The 5,888-nt window shown below is 34.3% G+C and overlaps 1 long non-coding RNA gene across 1 annotated transcript; it reads left to right on the forward strand.

Annotated features, from left to right (window-relative positions):
- The first annotated feature begins 945 nt into the window (after nt 1-945).
- On the forward strand, nt 946-4,359 carry LOC143271884 (uncharacterized). The gene is made up of 2 exons (XR_013049172.1): nt 946-992; nt 4,150-4,359. It is a non-coding gene; the product is annotated as an uncharacterized LOC143271884 (long non-coding RNA).
- Nucleotides 4,360-5,888: the final 1,529 nt, after the last annotated feature.

A 5,888-nucleotide genomic window follows, 5' to 3' on the forward strand; every position in this document is an offset into this window, starting at 1 on the left:
AAATGTGTCAAATTTGAAATCAAGAAAGAAATTAAAGACCTCCCAGAACTTAATGAAAATGAATATAGAGCATATGCAAATTTATGGGACACAATGAAAACAATGGCACAAGGAATGATCATACACTAAGTGTTTACAAAAAAATAATTGAGGAGTTTTTATACTAGCAACTTAACATTAACATTCAAGCCTTAAATCTCTAGAGCAAAAAGAAGCAATCAGACCCAAAAGGAGTAGGCATTAAGAAATAATCAAGCTGTGGGCTAAAATAAACAAAACAGAAACATAGAGAATCATACAAAAAAATTCAAAGAAATAAAGAAATGGTTCTCTGAGAAAAATCAATGATAGGCAAAACCTTATATAAACTATAAGGAAGAGAGAGAATATCAAAATTAACAAAATCAGAAATGAAAAATAGGACAAAGCAACAGATTTAGGAAAACTAGAGAATAATAAAGACACACTAAAAAACTGTACTCCACCAAATTAGAAAATCTAAAGGAAATGGATAATTTTCTCTAGAGGAACCACTTACCAAAGTTAAATTAAGATCAGAAAGCAGTTTAAATAGACCTATAACAGTTAGTGAAGTAGTAGCAGTCATTAAAAGAATTTAGAGGCATTTGAGGGGCAGTATGAGAATCTGGTACAGTAGAAACTTCCTAAAACATATGAATGCAATCTTAATAAAATCCTAAAAGGAGATGGAATCCCAACTGGAAGAGACTATTCTCCCTGTAAGAGAGAGGTAGAATAAATTTTATGGGCAGATGGGGGGGCGGTAAATAAAGACAGTAATGAGGGGATCATGTGGGGGTGAGATGGTGTGGAAGAAGAGGATGTTGGGAGAGATGGATGCAATGGGGGCATTTGAGGGTTGGTGTGGAATCATAATGTAATGGAAACTTCCTGGAATGTATTAAGAATCTTAATGAGGATTCCTGGTAACAGGATAGACAGAGTCTGAACTGCTTAACTCTTGTCACCAGGTAAGGCTTCCAGTGGTGGAAATGGGTTGTGTTCAACTGAGTTTTTGCCTAAGGGGGGCCCATGGAAATCTCCAACAACCAAGAACCAGAGACTAGATAATTCAGAGACCTATGTTAAAAACAAACACTATTGGTCAAAAAAGAAAACTTAAAATGATTCAGTACATCTTTCCTAGAGCTGAGAAAAATGACATCACAATTATTATACTATCATTTTTATATTAATTTGAATAAAATGACTATTATAAAATTATTACTTTCAATCTATAAATTTGGGTATCTTTCTATTTATCCACATAATCTATAATCTCTTTTTAAAAACTTTTATAATGTTCAGAATGCTGTTGTTGCACATTCTTGGACTGAATTACTCCCATTTCAAGATTTTTTTTGTTTTTTTTTTTAATAAATCAAACAGTTCACTTAATTTTCTTTTCCTTTGTTTTTGGCATACTTAACTGATAATTTTTTTTGTATGATGATTTAATGTCTTACAAGGGTTCTGATTTTTATTATTGATCCCATAACTTTTAGGCTAAAGTCATTAGGGATTTCTGAACTAAAACCTGTTCATTAAATTGGAAAAAGTCATTTCTTTTCTTTTTTTTTCTTCCTTTTTCGGTTGCTTTCTCTGCTTCTGTTTTTGTTTTGTATATTTATATGTCTCTTGTTTCTTTTTTTAACTCAATTATTCTCATTTTATAGAGAATTTCAGTGGTAATTTGAAAAGAAGTTGAGGAAGTGGGTTAATTTTTCTTTTTCTTAATCTCAGAGAGAAATTCTTTGCATATTTTGCTATTATTTGTGCTGCTAATTAATGGACTTCATTGTGTTGAGAACATTCATTTTCTATCTTATTTGCTGAAAGTATTTATCAGGAAAATAGATTTGATGAATGCTTTTTATCTACCTATGAAAAGGATGATCTGGGTTTTATACTTCATTCTACTAATAGTGTATAGACAAATTTCTAAACAGTCTTATTAAATAAGAAACACAGAGCCAAATACAGGAGTGAAAGCCATAGTGATCAGAGAAATAGTGAGTATCACCAGCTAACCTTAGCTCACCACACTGCCGTAGCTTCCCAAGAGAGCCTCTTCCTATCTAACCTGCGCTTTTATTGCCTTGCTGTTCTGCCTTCTCATTGGCTCTTAGCCCAGTCACCTCACTTCCTCATCGCTGCCTGTCTGTACAGACCTCCAGGTGTCTATGGTTGGGACTGGGATTAAAGGCATGTGTCACCAGGTTTGACTTTGTCCTTGAAAACACAGAGACTCCTCTACCTGCCATGTGATTGGATTAAGGGCATGTGCTACCACCGGTCTGACTTTTGTTTATGGCTGGCTATCTATGTCCTCTGATCTTCAGCCAAACTTTATTTATTAGCATACAAATAAAATATCACCACAACAATGTGACTCGGACTTACTGATTTCCATTTCCAGAACCCATTTTGCATTCTAGGGATGAGACTTAATAATGGTAAATGAATAATTTTTCAGGTTTTACTTATTTTTCTTTGTATTTGTCTGTATGTATTTTGACTTATGTGTATTAAGAGAAAGTGCATGTTATTATTCATGAGCCCATGGATAGTTTTGCAATTAATTTATAGTCCTTTGGTTATAGATTTTTGAGGCAGAATCTCTTCCTGAATATGGGACTCATATTTTTGCACCTGGGCTGGAAAAGGGAAGTGTCAGGGATTCCTCTGTCTCCATCTCCCTCTAAGTTGGGGTTACTGACCTATGTGACTGCCTAGCTTGTTTACTGTGTGCTTGAATAACAAAAAACCCAGTCCTCGATATTGTGGCACAATCTCTTCTAATCACTTGGCCATCTCTCCAACATATGTGAATTGGCTTTTAAATTTAGGTTTGGATTGGTTTGCCATTACTTCATTAGTTCTTTAGTTTCTAGCTTCATCCTGTAACTTTCTTGCCTTGACGTGCTAACTCTTTGGCATCACGATAATCACATTCATAAAGTAAATTTGCATGTATTCACTCCTCTAAGTGTTTAGAACAAGTCTGAAAAGGATTGATGTTTATTTTTAATTTTTGAAGAATTCAATCATGAAACCATCTGGTTTGTGACAAAAAAGCATTCGTTAGTACTGACTAAGTCTTATACAATATTTACATGATCAGATTTTTTCAAGTTCTTTATTCATCATTCTTGCTAGTTGTCTAGAATATGCTCATTTCCTCTAATTATTACATTTCTAGTGTTTGTCCATCAAATTTTAAGATTGCTTCTATGACTTCTTTTATCAGTTATAATGAGTGAATTGCTTACATGTGTGCTTCAGCACCACATAGGCACACTACAGAGGGAGAAGATGGAATCCATGACCCTGAAACTATGAGAGAATATGTAGCTGCTGAAATCTAACCTTGGTCTTCTAGAAGAGCAACAATTGCTCTTAACCCCATGAGCCATCTCTCCAAACCCTATCTTTGGTAATTTTAACAGTATTTATTCAGATAATTATAACCATTTGACTATAATGACTCTTTATGTGACTATTTTCTATCACCTTATTTAATGTCTACTGTGCTTGTTAGTTAAAGAGTTCTATTTTACCCCTAGACTTGAGATGTTTTTGTTCATTATTTTTGTGAATGTGCTTTCTTTGTTTGTACTTCTCTTTAATGCTGATATTGCTCAAATTTTCCCTTAACTGTGTCCTAAAATCAGTTTGAAATGTCTTTAATATTATTCTTTTTCCTTTGTTTCACAGATTTGATGATTTTGTGACTGATATAATAGTTTGCTTTACCTATTCTGATACTGAATCATTGTATTAATTTTTAAAATTCAGTACATATATTCCTTTAAAAATGTATTTATTTTTTTCTTATAATGTTCTAGGGTATTCACCAGAGAAGACTGCTCAGCCATGGGTTTAAGCCAATAGGCTATCTTTGTTAGCTGGTCAGTGACTACACTGTGTGTTCAGGATCCCAGTGTAGCACGGAGTCTTTCTCAGGGTGAATTTTTAATCACAAAAGCATGTTTTGGGGTGACATACTTAAGTTACAGGTAACCAGAAGCTGAACTACAGAAACAAAAAAAGCAAGGTTAGTACATTTAGGGAATTTCAAGAACTATGGACTTTGATGTATTGAATCTTGTTTTCATTTCTTCACAGTTGGTGCTTTCTATGTGCAGAGTTTTATAGCATGAATGGCACTTCCATCATTGAGTCAGTTGTGATAAGGTCTGGGGCCTGGTTACAATAACGTGTTTTGATCCTGTGCTCACCCCTCTCTCAAGTCCTCCTCGTGCTTCTTCACTTCATAATCCATTCAACAGCATGTTCTTTTTCTCTCTATTTAAAAAAATTAAAATAAAATCAAAATGGACAAACTAAACCAAAAACAAAAAAAGGAAAAGGAGGAAATGAAAAAGAAAGGGAGAAAGACAAAAAATATAAATAAGGCAAAAAAAGGAACAAAAAAAAGTACACACAAAAATATATAGAAGCAATCTTGTATACTACTCATGGGCATGGTACTTTACCTAGAATATTGATTTGTTTTGTTTTCTTTTGTTTTTTCAAGACAGGGTTTCTCTGTGTAGTTTTGGTGCCTATCCTGGATCTCTCTGTAGACCAAGCTAGCCTCGAACTCACAGATATCTGCCTGGCTCTGCTGCCCAAATGCTGGGATTAAAGGCGTGTGCCACCACCGCCCAGCTTGGAATGTGATTTTTATACTCAGTGACACTCCATTGGAGCAAGCTGACATTCCTTTTCCACAGGCATCAACTGCAAATAGCTTCATGGTTAGGGGTGTGATTTAGTGCCCACTTTTTCTCAGTGCTGGGATTTTTTCCCATTTGAACTATACAGATCTTGTCTATGCTATCATAGTCTTTGTTATGTCATATGTGTATCAGACTTGTTATGTCTGGAAAATGCTGTTTCCTTAAAGCTATCTGCCACTGTTAGTTCTTACAATCTTTCTTCTTCTCCTTCTCCTCCTCCTCCTCTTCCTCCTCCCCCTTCTCCTTCTCCTTCTTCTTCTGCATAGATCCCTGAGCCTTGTGGAGTGTGGTTCTGGTAAAGGTATCCCTTTTAGGTATCCGAGTTGAAAAGTATCTCACTTTCTAAATATTGTTACAATGTGTTAATTCCAATCTACTGCAAGATTCTTCTATCAAGAGTAATGCAATGCTCTCATCTATGTGTATACCAGTACATCATTAAGAGTAAACTTATTGTTATTATTTCTATTTTACTTTAGTAAATTAATAGGATATTTCTCAGAATCCATGAATAATTTAATGTCTAGTTCTTTGTCACTATACCATCATCATATGCTGCTGGTTGGATCTCTTGTAGTGGGTCTTAAATCAGTCAAAAACTGGTTGATTACCCCTATAACATTAAACTCTGTAATATTTAAATTTCATAATTGTGTGCAAAAACACCTGACAACTAAAATTATTTACTCAGTATAGAAAATAAGGAAGTAGAGAGGAAGGTAGGGCCTAGAGACCATATCTACTTGCTAAGGAACACACTTTTGACCTACTACTCCCTTCAAATGTCTCTTTCTCACAACTGTAGACATTTGTCATGATCTTTCAAAATAACATTACTCCCACGGTACTAAAGCTTCCACACATAGTTTATGAAAGACATTCCACATGTAAGCAATGACAAACTCTACAAAGTATTTTATTCTTCACTAAACTTAGCAATTGTGTTGAAATGTAAAATTCTTAATGTGTGACTCTTCTAACCTCAGAGAGAAACTTTATTATAATTATTGAGCATCTTCATTGGGTACAGATTACCCTTTTATTATTTCTATTTCCCCAGTGTCAGTTTCTGGAACTGTATGTTGATCTTTTTTTATTTAGAAGAAATTTCTATGTTTTTGG

The sequence above is a fragment of the Peromyscus maniculatus genome, chromosome 2 (assembly GCF_049852395.1).
Source record: "Peromyscus maniculatus bairdii isolate BWxNUB_F1_BW_parent chromosome 2, HU_Pman_BW_mat_3.1, whole genome shotgun sequence".
Lineage (NCBI taxonomy): Eukaryota > Metazoa > Chordata > Mammalia > Rodentia > Cricetidae > Peromyscus > Peromyscus maniculatus.